Raw genomic sequence first — 23,565 nt, 5'->3', positions numbered from 1 at the left:
AAATGGGAGCTTAATTTCCAGATTTTGGAGGAATCTCCATATCACTTTCCATAGAGGTTGGACTAGACGGCATTCCCACCAGCAGTGGATAAGAGTTTCTTTCTCTCCACATCCCTGCCAGCACTGATTGTTCTTATTCTTTGTGATGTGTGTCAATCTCTGTGATGTGAGATGGTATCTCATCATTGTTTTGATTTGCATCTCTCTGATGATTAGTGATGAGGAGCATTTCTTCATGTGTCTTTTGGCCATTTGTATTTCTTTTTTTTATCAAAGTGTTCATTTCTTCTACCCATTTTTTGATGGGATTAGATGTTTTTTCGTGTAAAGTTCTGTCAGTGCCCTGTATATTTTGGATATTAGTCCCTTATCTGATGGGTATTGAGTGAATAATTTCTCCCACTCAGTGGGTGGCTCTTGTATCCTGGGCACTATTTCTTTTGAGGTGCAAAAGCTTCTCAGCTTAACGTATTCCCATCTGTTGATCTCTGCTTCCACTTGTTTGGAAAGTGCAGTTTCCTCCTTGAAGATACCTTTAGTCTCAATGTCATGGAATGTTTTACCGATGTATTGTTCTATATACCTTATGGTTTCAGCTCTGATATTAAGGTCTTTAATCTATTTGGATTTTACCTTCCTAGATGATGTTAACTGGGCATCTATGTTTGCTTTTTGCAAGTGACTAACCAGTTCTGCCAGCACCACTTGTTGACGAGGTTTTTCCTGCACCACTTAGTGTTTCTTGTTACTTTGTCAAAAATTAGGTGATTGTATGTCTGGGGAACATTGTCTGAGAACTCACGCCTATTCCACTGATCTGAGGGTCTGTATTTATTCCAATATCATGCTGTTTTGATACTATTGCTTTGTAGTTCAGTTTAAAGTTGGGGAAAGTAATGCCTCCCATTTTTCTTTTCCCTAGGAGTGCTTTAGCTATTCTAGGGTGTTTATTGTCCCAGATGAACTTCATAAGTGTTTGATTCACTTTTTTGAAGAATGTCATAGGTATTTTTAGAGGGATCTCATTAAATCTGTATAATGCCTTGGGGAGTATTGCCATTTTAATGATGTTAATTCTGCCAATCCATGAGCAGGGGATGTGTTTATATTTCCGTGTGTCCTCTCTTATTTCTTGGAACAGGGCTTTATAGTTTTCTTTGTATAGTTCCTTCACGTCTTTGGTCAAGTTGACTCCAAGGTATTTGAGTCTGTGACACTAAAGTGAATGGGATTGCCTTCTTAATGTCCATCTCTTCCCTATCATGCAGCGGTCCTCAAACTATGGCCTGCGGGCCACATATTGTATTTGTATCTGTTTTGTTTCTTCATTGCAAAATAAGATATATGCAGTGTGCGTAAGAATTCATTCATAAGTTTTGTTTTTACTATAATCAGACCCTCCAATGGTCTGAGGGACAGTGAACTGGCTCCCTGTTTTAAAAGTTTGAGGACTCCTGGATAGAAAGGCCATTGATATCTGTGTGTTAATTTTATAGCCTGCCACCTTGCTATATGAATCTATTGTTTCTAGAAGCTTTTTGGTAGAGTCTTTAGGGTTTTCTAAGTAGAGTATTATGCCATCTGCAAATAGTGAGAGTTTGACTTCCTTCCTATCTGGATTCCCCTTATATTGTTTTCTTGCCTAATCGCTATAGCAAGTACTTCCAGTGCTATGTTGAATAGAAGTGGTGAGAGAGGACAGCCCTTTCTTGTACCAGAATTTAGAGGAAAGGCTTTTAGTTTTTCTCCATTGAGGATATTTGCCATTGGCTTGTGGTAGATGGCCTTGTCTATATTGAGAAAAGGTCCTTTCATTCACATCTTGCTGAGAGTTTTTATCAAGAATGGGTGTTGAACCTTATCAAATGCTTTCTCTGCATCTATTGATAGATCATGTAATTTTTCTTTTTCTTGTTGTTGATGTTGTGTATGATGTTGATAGATTTACGGATGTTAAACCATCCTTGCATCCCTGGGATGAAACCTACTTGGTCGTAGTGTATTATCTTCTTGATGATGCATTGGATCCTATTTGCCAGGATTTTGTTGAAGATCTTTGCATCTGCATTCATCAGGGATATTGGTCTGTAATTTTCTTTTTTGGCAGCATTTCTATCTGGTATTGGTTTCAGGGTGATGTTGGCTTCACAAAAGCTGTATGGGAATGTTCCTGTTTTTTCAATTTCATGGAAAAGCCTGGCTAGGATTGGTAGCAGCTCCTCTTAAAAGGTTTGAAAGAATTCATTAGTAAATCTATCTGGGCCTGGGCTTTTCATTTTGGTCAGTTATTTGATTACAGTTTCAATTTTCTCAATAGTGATGGGGGTGTTTAGATATGCTACATCCTCCTTACTTAACTGTGGAAGCTTGTAAGTGTCCAAGAATTTTTCCATTTCTTCTAGGTTCTCATGTTTAGTAGTATAAAGTTTCTAAAAGTTGTCTCTGATTACCCTTTAGATCTTTGAAATATCTGTCGTAATCTCCCCCTTTTCATTTCTAATATGGGTTATCAGCTTTCTCTTTCTTTGTGAGTTTTTCCAATGGTCTATCAATCTTGTTTATTTTTTCAAAGAACCAACTTCTGCTTTCGTTGATTGTTCAGATTGTTTTTTTGGGTTTCCACTTTGTTGATTTCTGCTCTCAGCTTTGTTATTTCTTTCTGTCTTCCTATTTTTGGGTCCTTTTGTTGAGCACTTTCTAATTTTATGAGCTGCATCATTAAGCTATTCAGGTAGGCCCCTTCTTCCTTCCTGATGTGTGCTTGTAGAGCTATAAATTTTCCTCTCAGGACCGCTTTTGCTGTGTCCCATAGATTCTGGAAGTTTGTATCTTTATTATCATTTATTTCCAGGAACGTTTTGATTTCTTCTTTGATTTCATTTCGAACCCACTGTGTGTTCAATAGCAGGCTGTTTAATTTCCAATTGTTAAAGTTTTTCTTCTGTGTGCCTTTGTAGTTCCCATCTAATTTCAGAGCCTTGTGGTCAGCAAAGGTAGCCTGCAAAATTTTTATTCTCTTGATTTTATGAAGGTATGTTTTATGTGTCAGCATGTAGTCTATCCTGGAGAATGACCCATGTACAATGGAGAAGAATGTGTATCCAGGTTTTTTGGGATGGAGTGTCCTATCTACTAGTCCTCTTTCTTCCATTACTCTTTTCGGGGCTAGTATGTTTTTGTTGGGTTTCAGTCTGGTTGACCTATCAAGTGTTGATAGGGCCGTGTTGAGGTCTCCCACAATTATTGTGTTATTATTGATGTCTTCTTTCAGATTTGTCAGTAATTGTATTAGATAATTTGATGGTCTTTCATTGGGTGCATATATGTTTAATAGTCTGATTTCTTCCTGTTGCACATATTCCTTGATTAGTACATAGTGTCCATCTTTGTCCCTTACCACTTTTCTGAGTATAAAGTTGGTGTCATCAGATATTAATATGGCCACCCCAGCTTTTTTAAGGGTGTTGTTTGTTTGGATGATTTTCCTCCAGCCTTTGATTTTGAGTCTTTGTTTGTTCTTACTATTCAGGTGTGTTTCTTGCAGGCAGCAGAAGGTTGAATTTATCTTTTTGTCCCATTTTGCCACTCTGTTTTTTAATTGGTGAATTTAATCCATTGATATTGAGAAGATGATTGTCATAGGATTTAATGTCATCTTTGTAGATAAGTTTGCTGTGTTTGTTGGTTTCTCTTGTCTTAAAGTAGACCTGTCAGTTTTTCCTTTAAGGCTGGTTTTTTATCTGTGAATTTTCTGAGCTGTATTTTTTTTATCCATGAAGCTATGTATCCTTCCTTCAAACCTGAACGTGAGTCAGGCTGGGTGCAGTATTCTCGGTGAGGCATTTATTTCATTCAGTCTTGTTACAATATCCCACCACTGTCTTCTGGCCTTGAGAGTTTCTTGTGACATGTCTGCTGTAAGTCTTAGGGATGCTCCTTTGTATGTAATTTCCCTTCTTGATCTTGCTGCTTTAAGTATTCTATCTCTATCTTTGGGATTTGTCATTGTAACGAGGATGTGTCTTGGGATGTTTTTCTTTGGGTCTCTTTTATCTGGTACTCTTCGGGCATGCAGGATTTGATTGCATGTAGTCTTTACCATTGGGAGTATCTCTTTGATGATGTCTTTGACAGTTGATTCTTCCTGGAGATCTCCTACCTGGGTCTCTGGGACTCCAATGATTCTTATGTTATTTCTGTTGAGTTTATCCAAGACTTCTATTTTCATCTGTTCACATCCCTTGAGTACTTTTTCCATTGCCTGAGCGTTTGTCTTAAGGTTCTTTTCCAATTTCTTCTGCTGTGTTGAGTTTTTCTGCATCTGATCTTCCAGTATGCCAATTCTGTCCTCAGCTGCTGTTACCCTGCTGGAGAGGCCATCCACTGAGTTTTTTAGTTGAGCTACCGTGTTTTTCAGATTTGTTATTTCATTTTGGAGTTTTCTAATTTGTCTTTGTGTTCTGTTCAGATTGATCTATGCTTTCTTTGAGTTCTACAAACATCTTCCATATTTCTATTCAAAATTCCTTATTTGAGAGCTTAATCAGATAGTTGTAATTTTTTAGGTCATCCGAGCTACCATCTTCATTCTTTGTGCATGTTGTTTGCCTGCGAGGTTTCCCCATTGTCACGCTTGTAGTGTGTTTTTTCCTGCGTGTTGTGTTAGTGTTCATTGGTTAGAAGAGTGCGTGGCTGTGAAGCAAAGCGGGCTGCTCTTCTGCTGCCTCTAGGTGACAAGTTTTTGGGGGTGTGCCCCCTAGGTCTTGAGGAGAGCTTCAGGTGTTCAAGAAACACAGACAGGCAGTGCAAGGATTTCCCTTGAAGTTCTCAGATTGATCAAAGGCACAGCAGGGTGGAGCCTCCTCAGGCCACAGGGCTCAGCTTTCTGCTTGGGGTGACCCCCACAGCCAGACTTTACTCACTCACTTGCTGGGCAGCTTCAGAATGCAGTTTTTTTGGGGGTGCACTCCCTAGGCCTCTGAGGAGAGCTTCAGGTATTCAAGAAACACAGACAGGCAGAGCAAACACTGAGTGAGATTTATGAAGGTTGACCTTGGGCATTTTTTTCTTTCTACTGAAAAAAGCCTGCAGATCTTGTGTGTTTTAAGGGCTCTTTCCCCTAGGCAGGTAATACTGTTAACCTAGGCAGGGTACAGAGCACAGATGTTGATTGCTACTTTGGGCACTGTGATGGCCACTGTGATGACCTACAGACTTTGTGCTGTATGATAGTGGTTTATAACAGGATCCCTATAATACCTTTATGATCATGATGATTGTGATTAAAATGAGTTACTAATTTTAAGTATATGTTTAAGTGTCACTTACCAAAAATTTTTGATGTACATATATAAACATATATATACATATATATATATATTGCTGTTTAAAGTTCTTGACATGTATGCATCATCTAATTTTACCATTATCTGGGTTTTGTGAAGGGGAGAGTGTACTTTTTTATGTCTAAAACCCAACTACAAACATATTTGTAATCATAGTGCTTAAATAAATATATTAATGAAAAAGAATAATAGCAGTACCTACTTCATAGAATAATTTTCTTAATATAGACAGAGTGTGAGAAATATATATAATAAAGAATGTGTTGATCTGGAGAGATAGTACAGGAGACAGACTCTGGTCATGCATGCTGATGTCCCTAGTTTGATCTCTGGTACCACATCTGGTTCACTGAAGTCCACAAGAAGTGATCCTTGTTCAAAGACCCAGGAAAAAGCCCTGAGCACTACTTCATTTGACCTCAAAATTAAATAAAAAGTGCTAATAAGTGACAGTTATTATTGTCCTTCTATTAAAAATGAAGAGACTTTTATTTTAGTAAGGGTTAATACAGTCATGGAGCTACTTAGAAGTTGAACAAGGCTTTGATCAGAGGCAGTCATGCTCCAAGGTCCATATTCAACCATTTCACAAACAAGAAACATTAGGATATCTGAGTTATATTTTTGTTTATATTTGTTTTGATTGACAAGCAGAATGGGAACATGGTCTTACTTATGAGAAGCATCATGGTAGCAGGATTAATAGGTAAATATATGGAGGAAGTCCTTATAAATTGGAAGATTATCCCTTAATAAATGTGCAACAATTTACCTTAAAATATTATAATCTGGGTTTCTTATCTGTCTGATGAGCCTAATATATTTGATAGGATTTTATGAGAATTAGATGAAAAAAGCTATCTAATACTATTAATACAGAGTTAGGCATATGGTAGCATTCAAATAAGATTACCTAGCATAACTGTGTTTATTAGAAGTAAGATTATATTTGCATTTCACAGTACAATTTTAATTTTCAAGTTGCAGATTAAATACTGGGAGACAAATTCAATGAATACTCCTACAAATGACACAAAACTCCCAAGTATAAGTGAACCACAGAGTATTTGTAACAGGGGAGTGGATAAGGTTGTTTACATATCTGGTATTGTTAGTGGAGGCATGGTTCTAAATGCCAACAAGATCCACAGCCCTGCATGTATATTGTGTACTTAGAAACTATGACAGACTATATATTCTTGCATTACAAAAAGAATCAGAATTTATTTAAGTCTATCATAACTCTACCAAGCTTTTAATACCTGAATTAAATTTAGAGATTTTTCATCTTTAATTCTTTTATTAATAGGTAAATAAAGTAGTATAATCATCTTGTTCCTACCAGCATGTATGTTTCCTATTTCTTTCTACTTTTATCATAAATCAGTATTTCTAAATTGTAAATAGCATTAGCAGATGTTAAAATATTAATACCTTTTTCTCCATGAAAGCATGCATTTCCCTCAGAAAATAACCCTAACAAATAGGAGAAAAACTAAGCAAAATTATGTAAACATTTGATTAAAAAAATTCAGTACCTAGTTGACATAGGAATGGTGCATTCCCATGCCTTTTTTTTTTAATTTTGTGAGTTCTTCATTCAAGAAGATAACATGTACCTCTTTTTCTCTTCTTTTTTTTTTTTTTTTTTTGGTTTTTGTGTCACACCCGGCAGCGCTCAGGGGTTACTCCTGGCTCTATGCTCAGAAATCGCTCCTGGCAGGCTCGGGGGACCATATGGGATGCCTGATTCGAATCACAGACCTTCTTCATGCAAGGCAAATGCCTTACCTCCATGCTATCTCTCCGGCCCCTTTCGATCTTCTTAAATTGCTTCCCTCCTCTTTCCTTCCTTCCCTTCCTTTCTTTCTTTTTACCTTCCATCTTTTCCCACTTCCTTTAATACTTCTTTCTTACCTCCTTTCCCTCCTTCCCTTCTTTTCTTTCCTCCTTTTACTACTTCTCTCCTTCCTTTCCTCTTTTCTTTGTTCCCTTCTTACTTCTTGCCCTCCCTCCTACCTTTCTTTATTTCCTTCTTGTTCTCTTCTTCCTTCCTTCCCTCAACAATATAAAATGTTGAGAGTATTTTATATTTTATAGTCAGATTAGGGGATAAGTAAGGGTCATTTGGGAGCAAATAAAAACCATTTCAATTTACTATAAACAATAGCAAATATAATAAATGTTCATCTTAAAATTGAGTATTCTACTTTAGCATTATCTTTGATTAAAGATGTTTGATTAAAATTTGCTTTAAAAAGTGGCAAATAGGGGCTGGAGAGATAGCATGGAGGTAAAGCATTTGCCTTTCATGCAGAAGGATGGTGGTTCGAATCCTGGCATCCCATATGGTCCCCCGAGCCTGCCAGAAGTGATTTCTGAGCGTAGAGCCAGGAGGAACCCCTGAGCACTGCCGGGTGTGACCCAAAAACCAAAAACCAAAAAAAAAAAAAAGTGACAAGCCACGACACAGAGTAGGCAATTATCATTGTCGATTATATAGAAGAGTTTACTTTCAATTATGATGATCACTCACACTATTTAAAATACTTAATATTATTATCGACTAATATATTTATTAAACTAATTTTTGTAACTATAAGGATTTTCTTTTCCTAAAGGTATTTTTGTAGTTTAGTATCCAGGATCAAAATATCAAATGCCTGTACCATGGGAAGAACTATGATTTTATCCTAAAATCTCAGGCAGACATCACTGAATTTTAAGAACAAAGTTCTATTTGCGTATTTGTGTTTTAATATGCGCCAAGTTTTAGGGTGGTGATGGAAGACAGCCACTTAACAGCCAAGAGGTAACTTTGACAGCCTAGAAAGCAGGTGAGTGCATGGAGTCCTATGGTGGGTGTTGGTATCTAGCCTGAGGAGGCCGAAAAAGGCATTTCAGGCATTATTAGAAAAAAAGATGTCAATATTTACATGAACCCATAACTTCAAAAATTTCTTCTTTACCCTAGATGATCCAAAAGCATATTATGACAAAAATATCAATAAATGTGGATAGAAAACTTTTCCTCACTATAGTTATAACTGTTTACCACAAACCCAACAATAACAAGTTCACAATCAAGATCTAAATTGTGAAAAACTGGTATAAGTTAAAGTTTCACACTGTGACATTTATTATAGTATTGGAAGTCCTGGCCACAGTAATTAGGCAAGAAAGAACTAGTAGGGGGATACATATTAAGATAACTAGTCAAAATTATAACTATTTTAGATAGCAAGGATACTAATAAAACCATGAAGACCCTACCAAAATTTCAAAAAACAATAAACTTGTACATAAAAGTGACTGGCTACAAATCAACACACAGAAATCCATGACATTTTATTGGTGAAACATGATCTAGAAGAGAAAGATGGGAAAAAAAGCTACAGCATTCTTAATTATTTTTTGAAAATTAAAACATGAGAATCAGCTTAACAAAGTAGTTGTAAGAACTATACAAAGAAAGCTATATCTCTCTATAAAAAATAGAAGATGACATGGAAATGGAACTATTTCCTATCCTGGGGATTAACAAAATGACCATTTTTTTTTTTATAGTTCTCAAAGCACTATTCAGATTCTACACAGTTTGTGTAAATCTATCAGTGGCATTTTTTCCAGAAAAGACAAAATGTTGTTAATTTTTTTTGTGGAGCAATAAATCTATAATTTACCCCAGCCCTAAATAACCAAAGAAATTCTAGAAATAAAGAATATGGAAAAGCATGTTTTATTCCATCATTTTGTACTATAAAGTTTTAGTAATCAACACACTAGAGTATTAGAATAAACACTGATGCTGAGTTCACGGAATAGAATTCAGGGCTCAGAAACACCTCAGGTATATGATATATTCAGCTAAACTTAGAAAAAGGTTGTAGGTATATGAAGTAGATCAAAGAAAGCCAATTCAATAAACTGTGCTGGGAAAACTAACACCCCTTTTTTCACACTGTACACTGAAATCAATTCAAAGTGAATTAAGTATCTTAATCCATCATTACATTGAGGAAAATAGGTAGAATACTTGCTTTTTTAAAAAAAAAAAACCTAGAGAAAGGTCTCTGTCTCCCTGCTGTCACTGAGAACACTGCTGCTGCCAGGTAAGCTGAGGAGCCCTGATGGATAGATGGCCTTTCTGGAGAAAGGCCTCTGTCTCCCTACTGGCACCCAGAACCATCTTTGGATGCCCAAAGCTAAAAGCGACCCAAAAAATAGCACCCTAAGGCACATTAAAGTCAAAATGATACTCAAGATTGGAATAGTATATTGAAGGCAGCGAGATCAAAAAGGGAAATTGCATACAATGAAGCATCCTTAAGATTTACACTGGATTTTTCACAAAGAATCCTCAAGTCCCAAAGACAGTGGTGGGATGAAGTACCAAAACTCAATGAAATTCATGCCTCACCAAGCACACTTTACCCAACCTGATTTACATTCAGGTTTGGTGGCATTGGCTTCATGAATAAACAACATCTCAGAAACTTCATTTCTTAAATCCAACAATGTATAATTTTGTAACCATGATGCTTAAATAAGAAATTAAAATAATCAAAAGAATAAAATAAAATAAAACCTAATGTTCAAATAAAGTCATTTTGAGAAAATAAAGGCAAAAAATCAAAACAAAACAAGAAAGCAAGGAAAAAATGCAATCCTTATTTGTTGCATTGTATTGTTTAAATTATGTCATATTTTAGGTTTTTCATAATTATTAAATTTTATTTTTCAAATATTGTTGTTCCTTTAAATGCTTTTCATACACATAATAGAAAATATAGATTTTCAACTCATAATCACATTGTGTTACTTCTTACAAACTATTTTACTTTTTTAAATCATTGTTATTTTAGTTTGTCTTATATTCACAAGTCTGTATATACTTGAATGTTTTATGGGTATAGTGTTACCACACCCTGCCTACCACGAAAGTGCCATTTTGCTTCTATTGATAATCTTGGAGATTTTGACTGGTTTCCTGTTTTAATATGGATCATTTTCTAGGCCTCTTATAAATCTTAGAGAATTGTTTCTGAAGAATATCTTTCTTTTCAAAATTTTATATATTGATTTTTTCATTATTGAACTTTTTATAATCATTTTAGTTTTCTTGGAAGTGTAACAGACATCTCACATTTTATTGTGGGTCCAGTTAGAGATATTCTATCTCAGATTTTCCTATCTTTGTCTATAGAAACTCCATGTTTTTCACATGCTCAAACCTATAGGAATAATATGATGGTTAAAATTGTGTATCTATGCCATTTTTAAAAGAAAATAACTGATAATTTTCATGAAGGAAGATATTGATAACAATATTGTAATAATAGGAGACCTGAATGTTCTTTTGTCATTGCTGGGTCAACTAGTTTGATTTCAACCAGAAAACACTGACCATAAAGGCATAAATGTCATTATTAAATACTTCAGACCAAATGAAATTGGACTATATGGTCACTGTTCTTTTTTATTAATTTAATTTACTTTGTTTAAGTAGCATGTAACACAGAGTTGACATAGTTGATCATAATACATTTGTTTCCAGGTAAGTGTGAGAGAAATTATTAAAATACAAAAAAATAAAATAAATTTAAAAAGAAGGAAAAAAGTATTACAAAACTAAGAAAATTTGAGAAATTATTTTTCTCCAATTAGGTTATTAAGTCATTGTCAGAAACTTTTGTTGCTAGTTGAGCATTATTACTTCATTTGTTTCTAAACATTAGGTGACTTTAGATGTACATTGGTGTATAAATCGGTGCATTCCTAAAGGGAGGATAGTATTAAATAAAATGGAGTTGACCAGGAATTCTCAGCACTATTGCTGATATTATGGCTTTTGTGAGATGTGTTTTTGGCTTCCAGGTCTTACGGGAGTATAAAAAGGCCGGGAGAGGGTGCCTGTACTCACTCCAATAAAAGTCCTGGTGATATCAGCTCAAATACTGGAATACCTAGAGTTTTGGTTAGTGTGGTGTCTGTGTCGAGAGCCAGAGAGGAGTAGAGAAGCAGGATCTTTGGCAAAGTATCAGTTGTGGGTGATGAGTGTAGCAGTTGTGGCTTTGGCAGGGTGGGGACTTGGCCTCTCCCTCCTCCTGAGCTTGCCACGTTCTCAGCTGTGTGGCCAGTGTACCCATAATTTTTCACAGCTAGGTTTGCTTACGGCTCGTTCAACACTAGAGTTTTTGAAGCTCACATACATGGTGACTGCAGCGATGGTGACGGCATTTATGGTTACTATTTTTATACCTACAAGTCTCATTCTGTTACCTCTATTACATCCAGTTTTTACATAGTTAACTATATTATTAAGCAGCTGTCCATAGTAATGGTTATCAAACCTAAATGTGTATGAGAATAATCCGGGCATTCAGGAAAACATTGGTTTTGTGGCATTGGATCTACCTCTGTTGTTCTTGAATTCAAACTAATTAGGACTGGGGAATATTCTAGATCTCCATTTGTGAAAATTCCTTCATGTGATCATGAGGCAGCTGGATCATAAATAGGTTTTTGGAAACTAGTGATTCTATCAATGCCATTTTTCATCTTCCACAGAGCATTGTACTGGCTCTTACAATAGTACTACACAAATGGAAGGTTTTTCACTTATGGAAACTCTGAACTTCTGATATTTTAGTATTAAAATTATGAGAATAGCTTGCATAAAAACAGCTTGGAGAGTAATATAGCTTTATTCAAGTTTTAAGGGAGTAAAAGACTATATAAGTTTTCAAATCTAAGAGTAGAAAGAAAGCATTTATTATGTGTAAGGTATTATTTCAATATTTGACTTAACTGCTCACATATTTTTTTCTAACTAGTTACTGATATAATAATAGTTATGCACCATACATACACCACACACATACATATACACAAGTGGCATAATCTTGACTCTTCTCTCAAACAGATATTTATAGTTTTATCAGTCAATGTTTAAGGTGTGTGTGTGTGTGTGTGTGTGTGTGTGTTTCAAAGAACGATGGCATGTTGGGATGAGAAAAATCTGATAATTAAACCTATTTTCTCAGCTACTCCCCATCACTAACCCATCCTGACCTTGTTTCCCCCCCCCCCCCCCACACACATACCACACCACACACACCATTCTCAACTTTCTTTTTATCTACCAAAACAGGATCTGGATCTTTTAGCCACTGAAATCTTGTATGTTTTAAACTTTGGACTTTTATTCTGCAGCTGTGTTGCCTCAGCTCTGGGAGACATTTTTTCTGACAAGAATTTGTGGTTGATGGAGACAAACAATAGACTGGAAACTTTAGGGCTATGAGTTCTAACTCTGGCTCTGCTCTGACATCGTGTGTGACCTTGGGTAATTTATTTGATCTCTTTCCAAATTCTCTGATGCTTGATAGGAGGATTTTCTAGAAGCTTCCCTGCCAATAAAGGCATATGGAACCACTCCTTGATTCTTCAAGGGAAGACTACACTTCATTTACCTTGGGCTTTCAACTCTCTTTCTCCCTTTGCCCATCTCACCATCCTAAGGTTTCAATATTTCACTGTAGTTTTTCCTTAGAAATACCTACTTATACTTGACCCCCACCCCATGCATCTTCAATGCTACTGTGTTAGAACCTCCCCAGAATTCCAAACTATGTTCCCAAATACAAATCCACAAAACTAAATAGCTCAGGATGTTTTGGAACAGTATAGTTTGTATGGAAATGTGCCCTGCCCTGAATTTCACATGGCTACTGTAAATAAAGAGCTAAATTTTCCTTATTTTTCTGCATTCTACAAAGAACAATTTATTGCTTTATGAGCCTCCACAAATCATTTTTATACTCATTCTACATTTTTAACATCGCCATTTATAAAAAATGATTAAGTTAATAAATTTTATTAAAAGTCATACAATTCCAAGATTCCTTTTGTTGTGAATATGCAGTATTTCAGCTTTTGGGCTTTGTGGAAGATTATTTATCCAGATAGCATATCTTTTTCTCTTAAGTTTGGAAAAACACACATTTTTTTCTATTATATAACCAAGAATTTTGGAGGCTGGCATAATGTAAAGTTATGTTTTATAAGAAACTATTTTCTAGATAATTGCTCATTCCTCATTTAAGTTCTGGATAGTATTTCTTTTCCTTATGATTTCTCCTATCTTGAAGTAGACTTTAGGATTTCTTCTGATCACTGGTTTTGATATTTTATCACTTTATTTTTTTATAATAATTAAGGAACAAATTATTAAGTAGAGTTGACATTCACAGTAAACCAGTCAAATGAATTTGAGTTAGTGAAGTAGCTGTTTTGATTGTATAAATAAGACCACTTCTGACTTTGTTGTTGCTTGTTGCTTTTCTGGAGAACAACCTACAGAATAATCTGCCTTCCCGCAGTTCTACCCATACCTGTGTCCCACTGTAAAGGTGCCAGTGGCTACCATGTAGGCCTGAGCAGCTTGTTTGCTGTAAACCATCCATCCACTAAAATGCAAAACCTCTTTTTTGGTTAGTTGCCAAATTGAATATTGTTCAGTATGCTACATATTTGCATGATTGCTGAGCAAATGAAGTTTGCATAATATTTAAACAACAATGATAGTTAACAGTTATTATTTATTTATGATAATGCTTAATCACTATGATGATTCTGTAAGGTCTTTTATTCTACACTCTCACATATCCATCATAGATAATACAAAAGTATAAAATTAGTTTGTCTACATAACATGTAAAGGCATCTTCTTTGAAACATCATGTGCTTAACTTTAGTATACCATAGACAGTGAAAGTAGGAAGATGCATTCAGTAAAGGGTAAAAAGGCAATGGGCAATGGGAAAAGGAAGTAGATAGGCTGTCTCTTCCTCCATCTGTTCTCTTATCCTCCTTTCTCTTTTTCACCCATGCACACACACCTATTAACAAGCTGCCTAGCTTTTATTTTATTATGCTTTCATCATTATTTTCAAACTGGACTTCCAAGTAATGCTTCACTTGAAGATTTCTCTGTAACAAACTTTGAAAATTACTGCTTTCTATAATCTCTCTTATCAGCATGCATTCATATCTCTCACACCAGGCCCCCATATTGAAATGATAATAGAACTCAGATGTTAACTGACACCCTTGTTACTGAGGTCACCCTGTCCTTTGAGATTTAAATAAAATTTTCCCAGTACCCCCATTCATATCTCCTTGAAAGTTTCAATGCCATCCCACTGATTTCTGCAATTTCTCCAACCTATCTTTTTGGACAATTTTTTCCTTGTAAACTCTTAACCTCCCTGAATTTACCTCCCACAGATGTCTGTTTGTGTTCCATTCTGATAAAAAAGGGGCCTTAAATTCCTTTCCTTCTTTTTATTGTTATCCCCTGCACACATCACAAAATATAAAAACAGATATTACATGTTAAATTATATAACCCATGCAGCAATTAATTTCTGACTACAAGAATTCAGAATAGGAAAATCTTGAGGAAGTCTATAGTAGGTAAGTAAAATGTATAGCAAGGGTAAGGTATGACTTGGTTTAGTTGAAAGACAGAATTAGAAGTAGGAGGTAAGCAAAAACTCCAAGACAATAATGAATATGGTCCTATCAATGGAGTAGAACTGTGTGGACTTAGCAGGAAGTAAGCACTAGGATGTACGGCTGATTGTTCGGAGTGGTTCTGGACCACTCTGAGAGAGACCTGAATCTCATAAAAGTACGTGGTACACTGATCACTATAAAGTTCTTGTGTAATATAAATAAATTTTTTTACTGCTGAAATCAGAAAAATATGTGCAGTCTACTGAACTCTATGAGTCAAGGAACCTGGTTTTTATAATACTTCATCGTTATATAACATGGGAGAATCTGGATGATGGGTACAAAATACCCTTTACACTATTTTTACAGCTTCAGATGAGTTTATACTTATTTCCAAATAAAAAGTTAGAAAAGTATGTTTGAAAGATCAGTCTGTCATCTGTGTGCACAATAGTTTGAAATGACCAAAATGGAGACAATAAAAAGAAATTCCCACAGAAAAACAAAACTTTAATACCAACTGTTCAGCCAGAACAAAACTTTGAGTTTACTGGCTAACAAAAAAGGAACAAAATAAAACTCTGACCTACACTCTATCCATAATGAAAAAGACAGGCAGCAGGAGAGAATTCATACCCCAAAAATCCTTTAAATAAAATACCAGGTTCTTTTTCCCCCGAGCCAGCCATTGTTTAATTGTACTTCTCTAACACACCATGTACAATCTCCCTTCTTTTTCAGATCTTCTCTTGCTACTCCTTCTTTCCATTCTTGTTGAACATCATTCAGACTCCTTCATTGATTCAGTTAGGTTTTGTTTGCTGCTTTTTTCTTCACTGTGTATTACAGAATCTCAATCAACTGTACTCCAAAAGAAATACCAACTCACTTTTGTCCAAGTGGTCAACAGGTTCAAAGCTCATCAAATGCTGGAACACTTTTGTGAAATTTTATCTGGTGGTCAAAAGCCTGTCAGTTGTCTATGAAAGAACTAAATAAGCAACAATTAGTAGTTGGTTGTCTTGTAAAAGTGACATTCTAAAACTTTACTCTAACCCAGACAAATAATAAACAATAAAAATTGTGTGCAGGGCTCGAGAGATAGTACAGCAATTAGGGTGTTTGCTATGAGACTGACCTGGACTCTATCTACAGTATCTCAGATGGTCCCCCAAGCCTGCCAGGAGTAATTTCTGAGTGAAGAGTCAGTAGTAGGCCCAGAACACTGACTGGGTATGTGGGTATCATCCAAAAACTATTTGAAAAAAAAATGTATGTGCATTTCTGTGCCCACAGCCAAAGATTCTGATCCCATGTTACCCCACTGAAAACATTTTTTTTTGTCTTAAGGTTTTGTCTTTTAGGTGTTGCTTTGAATTTGCTCCTGGTTTTATGCTCTTTGGGCCAGTCCTGTGGAAAGCTCAGGAAACCATGCAGTAGTGGGGATCAAACGGGACCTCCCACACATACAACTTAAACGCTCTCTCTGGTTCTTCTTCTAAGAACTATTTAACTGGGGTCTACTGATGATTTTACTTGTCATAATCAATATAACACTTTGCATTCAACTTGAAAAGTAAGTGCTATTTCTTGTAGAAATATACGCACTTTAATAGTTCTTCTGCTCCTTTTGTCATTCCCATAGACATCTCCTTAAAAGTCTTTCTCGCTCATTCAGTCCCTAAAGTTTAGGTATTTATTAGAGTTCTATGTTTGACCTTTGGGATTAAATGGGAGTTTTTGGCAACTCTTAGTAACTTCCAACTCCACACTTCATTCCCAAGGAAGAGAGATGATTAAGTGGGATCGAGGGCAATGACATTTATTAGATCCAGGTGCAGGGGATTCTCTCTATCTCTATTTTGATTATTGCCCTGTATAATTTCTCTCTTTTTCCTATGAAAGTGGAAAGTAATATGGGTTTGGGCTATTACTGTGAAACCTTGGAACCTAGGTTAGGCAGTCTCAAAACCAGAAGGAAAAATCTTTGCTTTGTCCTATTGCTTACTCAGTTTCCCCCCTCTTTAACATAGTTTTCCTTGACACTGGAGTGATTGAAAATAAGGCAGAAATTTGTGTTAGGCTTAAGAAAAGTAAAATGAGCAGTCTTTTCAAATTAGTAATGCAGTTGATTAATATCTGCTTCTGGTTTTAGATGATACACTAATACCCTTTAAGAAACTTCTATTGTGGTAAGGTGCCATTACAGAAAAATTGAGTGATAGAGGATAGACATTTTTCCATGGTTTTGTTTTGGACAACTAAGGTTGTATTTCTTTGAGGTATTTATTATTTAAGTATAGGGGTGAAGGTTAGAGATTTGAAATTATGTGATGAGACAAAGTCTAGGATTCTGTTTTTGAATACCTTTTTATATAATTTATCATGTACATAACTTAAAAATTCACTTTGCATTCTACATATATTTTCTTTTAAATAGAATTTAGCTTTAATATATGTATAAAATTTTCTAATGATTTTTCTGATCATGTGAGTTCTGTTATACTTTAGGTATGTATAATCATCTATAGTCTAAAAATTCTTCCTAGCTAGCCCACGCAATCTCAAGTAGGACTTAAGATTGGTATTTTCTTTCTCTCAATCCTTGACTCTTTTCTCTACTTTCCCTTTTCAACCATAATGTACTCTAATATCAAAAGCAAAAGATCTCTTTAACAAGGTGCTCAGCCTATCAGTCCAGTACATTCAGATCATCATATTTCATGGATAGAAATTTCTTTGGAAGGTTTTTACTAAGGTTCTTGGTGTTTTTACAGTAGTCTTATTGGTAGTTTCTCAGGCACATAATTTTTTTCTTTTCTTCTCTTTCTTTCTCTCTTTCTTTCTCTCTTTCTCTCTCTCTTTCTTTCTTTCTTTCTTTCTTTCTTTCTTTCTTTCTTTCTTTCTTTCTTTCTTTCTTTTTTCTTTCTTTCTTTCTTTCTTTCTTTCTCTTTTCTCTTCTTTCTTTCTCTTTCTTTCTTTCTTTCTTTCTTTCTTTCTTTCTTTCTTTCTTCTTTCTTTCTTTCTTTCTTTCTTTCTTTCTCTTTCTTTCTCTTTCTTTCTTTCTTTTTCTTTCTTTCTTTCTTTCTTCTTTCTTTCTTCTTTCTTTCTTTCTTTCTTTCTTTCTTTCTTTCTTTCTTTCTTTCTTTCTTTCTTTCTTTGCTTAACCTCATCTCATGCCTGCCTTTGCTCCCCATCAGAATGTCTTTCCAATAATTGAAGCCAGCGTGGTGGCGCTAGAGGTAAGGTGTCTGCCTTGCCAGTGCTAGCCTAGGGCAGACCGCGGTTCAATCCCCTGGCATCCCATATGGTCCCCCAAGCCAGGAGCGACTTCTGGGCGCATAGCCAGGAGTAACCCCTAAGCATCACTGGGTGTGGCCCAAAAACCAAAAAAGAATGTCTTTCCAATAATTATCTTCTCTCTTTTTATTTATTTTTTTCGGGCCACACCCGTTTGATGCTCAGGGATTACTCCTGGCTAAGCACTCAGATATTGACCCTGGCTTGGGGGGACCATATGAGACTCCGGGAGATCGAACCGCGGACTTGGCTAGCGCTCACAAGGCAGACACCTTACCTCTAGTGCCACCTTGCTGGCCCCTAATTATCTTCTCTCTCTCTCTCTCTCTCTCTCTCTCTCTCTCTCTCTCTCTCTTTAATATTTTATTTAAACACCTTGATTACATACATGATTGTGTTTGGGTTTCAGTCATGTGAAGAACACCACCCATCACCAGTTCAACGTTCCCATCACCAATGTCCCAAATCTCCCTCCTCCCCACCCGACCCCCGCCTGTACTCTAGACAGGCTTTCCATTTCCCTCATATATTCTCATTATTAGGACAGTTCAAAATGTAGTTATTTCTCTAACTAAACTCATCATTCTTTGTGGTGAGCTTCCTGAGGTGAGCTGGAATGTCCAGCTCTTTTCTCTTTTGTGTCTGAAAATTATTATTGCAAGAATGTATTTCATTTTTCTTAAAACCCATAGATGAGTGAGACCATTTTGCATCTCTCTCTCTCTCTCCCTCTCTCTCTCTCTCTCTGACTTATTTCACTCAGCATAATAGATTCCGTGTACATCCATGTATAGGAAAATTTCATGACTTCATCTCTCCTGACAGCTGCATAATATCCCATTGTGTATATGTACCATAGTTTCTTTAGCCATTCGTCTGTTGAAGGGCATTTTGGTTGTTTCCAGAGTCTTGCTATGGTAAATAGTGCTGCAATGAATATAGGTGTAAGGAAGGGGTTTTTGTATTGTATTTTTGTGTTCCTAGGGTATATTCCTAGGAGTGGTATAGCTGGGTCGTATGGGAGCTCGATTTCCAGTTTTTGGAGGAATCTCCATATCGCTTTCCATAAAGGTTGAACTAGACAGCATTCCCACCAGCAGTGGATAAGAGTTCCTTTCTCTCCACATCCCTGTTAGGCACATAATTTCAACATTCAATTCTGCCTTGTCTCCACTTTCACTGCATGTATGCCTTTGTAATTTCTCAATTTTGAAAGCAAACAATATCATGAGTGTCTCTCAGTGTTTAGTTACACTCTTCAGTAGTCGAATATGCTTCAGATGGAGTAATTTTCTTATACTATTTTAAAACAATAGCAGCAGTATTAGCAAGCTCCTCCTCTCTCTGACCCGATTATCTTTCCTACGAAAAGAAATCTGTTTCCCATTACTTGTGCTGTGTTCACATTAAAAAAGAACGGGTCCCAAAGTGTGCTTTTGCATCCCCTTTGTGACATTTTTAGGCCAGTTTCCACTCTGCTAAAAGAGTGGGAATGTTGCACTGGTGAAGGGGGGTGTTCTCTACATGACTGAAACCCAACTACAATCATATTTGTAATCAAGGTGTTTAAATAAAAATATTAATAAAAAAGATAGGATGCTGTTTGGGAATCCCTTTTCTCTTGAGCTGTATGTTTGGGGCTTGTTCTATCTAGAGCATCCTGTAGCATTTTCCCTTTTCTCTATCATATTATTCTCACTCTGTATTGCAATATTTTATTTAGTAGTCATATTATTTATTTTCTAATTGTTCAGAGCTTCTTTACCTCCTATCTGAAGATTAAGGTGTAAAACATCTTAGAAAAGAGTAGCTTTACAACAAAGATGAGTATAAACTAGAAATAACAGAACTCCTATAATAATTCTTGTAAGAAAATTTTTACATGACTGTACTTATAATATTGAAACAGATACTGCCCTTTTTCTTGCTCACTTTTCTCTCACAAAAAAGGACTTTAAAAAAAATTTAAAGGATTTTTTTGAATACCTACTCTAGGCCAAAACTTGAATGCTTAAGACAGTAAGGTATTAAGATATATATGTATTCTTTTCCTGAAGAATCAAGTTTAGTAGTGAAGACAAATTTATAATGAAACACTTAAAATATTGTATTAGAGTCCCCACAAGACTGTCAACCAACAGAAATTTTTTTATCAACTGTAGTGTGTTCATTTGTTTGTGAATATGTGAGATGGACATAAAATTAAGATTCTTATCTCAAAAATTTTATGACATGGTTTTTAGTACTAATATTTTATATTTTATTCTGACAATGAATAGGAAAATTATTTTATTCCAGTCTGTGGTGAAGTGTCTGTTAATTCTATTGTTTCTTTTTTAGTACAGAAGCTTTTAATTTGCTGTAGTTTTATTTGTTTCTCTTTGCTTCGTTTCATTGAGGCATTGAAGATGCTTCTAGGTTTAAGGTCATGAAAATTTCTGCCTGTGTTTTCCTCAATATATGAATTCAAGGTTGATCTATAGATATTTTATTTATTTTAGATTTACTTTGTTGTGTAGTGTCAAATTAAGTGTCTAGGTTTTTTATTTGTAAGGTTACTCTCAACACTATTTGTTTGAAAAGGCTATCCTTGTTCCAATTTATATTTGTTCTATTGCCAAATATTAGCTCATTGTATTCTTATTTTATTTAATTTATTTTTTTGTTTGTTTTATTTTTTGGGGTCACATCCAGCAGCGCTCAGTGGTTACTCCTGGCTATACACTCAGAAATCGCACCTGACAGACTTGGGGGACCATATGGGATGCTGGGATTCAAACCACTGTCCTTCTGCATGCAAGGCAAACACCCTACCTTCATGCTATCTCTCAGGCCCATATTGCATTTTTAAAGTAGGACCTGTTTCTGAGCTCTCAATTTTATTGCATTTCTGAGTGTCTGCCTTTATCTCAGTATCTCATGGTCTCTGTTACTATAGCTTTATAGTGTAAAGTTGGGCAAAAAGAAGACTCCCATTTTCATCTTTAACTAAGATTGCTTTGGCTATTTGATTGGGGGGGATCTTATTGCTCCAGATAATTTCAATAGCATATTGAATGTCTTAAAAAATACTCTTGTTACTTTTTATGGAAACTACATGGGTTGAATTTCTTGAGTGCTATGTTTAGGATGATTATTTTGAAAATATTATTTTTATAATTCATGAATAGGAGATGTTTTTCCATTTTCTTGCCTTTTACTTATCTATAGTTAATATCTATCTTATCTTTATTTCATAGTTGACTTTCATATACTTGAAATTCTGATTTGCAATAGTAAATGTGATTTGTAAGTTTTAAAAGAATTTTATCTTCTCAATTCTTACCACAGGCTGTGTTCTTTACACTGACTGTATAGAAAGAGGAAGTATAGTAAATGCATCCATTATACACCTCAACCCAGGCCCTTTGCCTGGTCTGTATTGTGAATTGGGGGACAAAAAAAAAGAATTTCATCTTTAACTTCTTTATTTGCATATAGAAATGCCATAATATCTATCTGCACATCACTTTTGTTCCCTGTCAGTTTATTATTTATTATTTCTGTGATTTTTCTTATAGCTACATAGGGTTTTCTATGTATAGGATTTTGTCATATGCAAAGAGTGATAGTTTTATTTTTTATTTTCTCATCTAAATAATACTGTTTTTGATCTATTTTCTCCGGCTATGTCTTACAACAGTATACTGGATAATAGTGGCAAGACAAGGGAATACTTGTCCTGTGCTTGATATTAAGTGGAAAGCTTTTAGTTTTTCACTATTGAGTATCATGTTAGCTATGATTTAATGTTCCTTCTTTAATCTTCCTGCTTTCATAATATGTCTCATTTTGATTTTTGTCATTTTGACCCCAATGCATCTTAAAGTTTTTCTATTTGTGTTTAATATGGCTGTGACCCTTCAAGCCTCTTGAATACATGTGCATTTCACAACTCTGGCAAAACTTTTATTGGGACCACAAAGATAGACTTTGTTAGACAATTTAGTATACCCAGAGCGTGTAGTTGGTCTTATGGTGGGATGCTTCATGAGTAGTGTCTCCCAGTTTTAAGACCAAAAGTGTTTTCTTTCTATTTTACCCATATTTTTGTTCCTATGCAAAAACAAACAAAAACAAACAAACAAAACCTGCCACACACATATATACTCCTTTTTATCTTTTTTATTTTCTTATCTTTTAAATAAGGGCTCCAACCTTGGGACACAGATTATTTTATTTTACCACAAATTTCCACATGTTTTTATGAACTAAAAAAGAAAGGAATAAAGAAAGGCTAGGGGCCAGGGACCAGGAGTCTCAGATGGGGATAAAAGTTTCTTGGTGGGGATAAAATAAGGAAAGAACTAATATTCAAGCCAAAGTCAATGACATTAGAATCAAGGGACCTAAACTTTAACAATCTAAGCTTAAATGGACCTGTTATACTGGCAGACCAGAGGTCAAAGAGTGGAGATATAGGATGCACTCTGATTTTATTGGTAGAAGGAGGTTGACACTAGTGTTGGGAATATCCCTGATTCACTGTATATCTGAAATTCAATTATGAAGGATTTCGTAAATCACAATTGTTTCAATATAATAAAATAAAAAAGTATTTTTTATTATTTCTTTGAATAATAGTTAATCAGATTCACCTTCCTGTTTTTCAGGGATTCCAGTGGTTCTTATATTGTTTCTTTTTTCTTTTCTTTTCTTTTTTTTTTTTTTGGTTTTTGGGCCACACCCGGCGGTGCTCAGGGGTTACTCCTGGCTGTCTGCTCAGAAATAGCCCCTGGCAGGCACGGGGGACCATATGGGACACCGGGATTCGAACCAACCACCTTTGGTCCTGGATCGGCTGCTTGCAAGACAAACGCCGCTGTGCTATCTCTCCGGGCCCATATTGTTTCTTTTAAAATAATCTCATAGTCCTAAGGTGTGCTGTTCATTTATTTTCAGATTATCTTTTGTTGATTTCTATAAGTTTTCTACAATTTATCTTGAAGAGCATCAAAGTTTTTCTTAGATGCTATTACTCTCTTTCTGAGGCCTTTCACTGAGTCTTTTTAATTTCACCTACCATACTTTTTAGTTCTGCTCATTATGTTATGATTCTATGTTTCTAATTTATACTCATATTTTCTTGTACTTTACTGACTCTCTGCGCCATCATAATTTTAGTGTACTAGCATAATATTATGGTGCTTCTAAAGTTATTATCTGATAGGTTATACTGCTGGTTGGTGCTTGTACAGCTTTCTTTACTTTTTCTTTACTCGTTAAACTTGGTTAGATTCTAAGCCACTTTCTCTCTGTGCCTGTGTACAGCTAAGGTGTACACAGTTAAGTTATAAGTTTTCCTCTTTTGGAATTCTCTGGCATTCAGGTGTCTATTGCTCTTTACCTTCTCTTCAGA

At 35.5% G+C, this 23,565-nt stretch overlaps 1 protein-coding gene and 1 non-coding gene across 3 annotated transcripts in view; both read left to right on the top strand.

Moving 5' to 3' along the window:
- Window positions 1–23,565, top strand: part of SUGCT (succinyl-CoA:glutarate-CoA transferase) — a 1,072,384-nt gene that overhangs the window by 795,710 nt on the left and 253,109 nt on the right. The gene's annotated exons all lie outside the window — the stretch shown is intronic.
- Window positions 21,476–21,608, top strand: LOC126021122 (small nucleolar RNA SNORA51). Its single transcript, XR_007499733.1, has one exon. It is a non-coding gene; the product is annotated as a small nucleolar RNA SNORA51 (small nucleolar RNA).

This window comes from Suncus etruscus, chromosome 10 (genome assembly GCF_024139225.1).
Source record: "Suncus etruscus isolate mSunEtr1 chromosome 10, mSunEtr1.pri.cur, whole genome shotgun sequence".
NCBI lineage: Eukaryota > Metazoa > Chordata > Mammalia > Eulipotyphla > Soricidae > Suncus > Suncus etruscus.
This window is presented reverse-complemented; position numbering and strand designations above follow the sequence as displayed.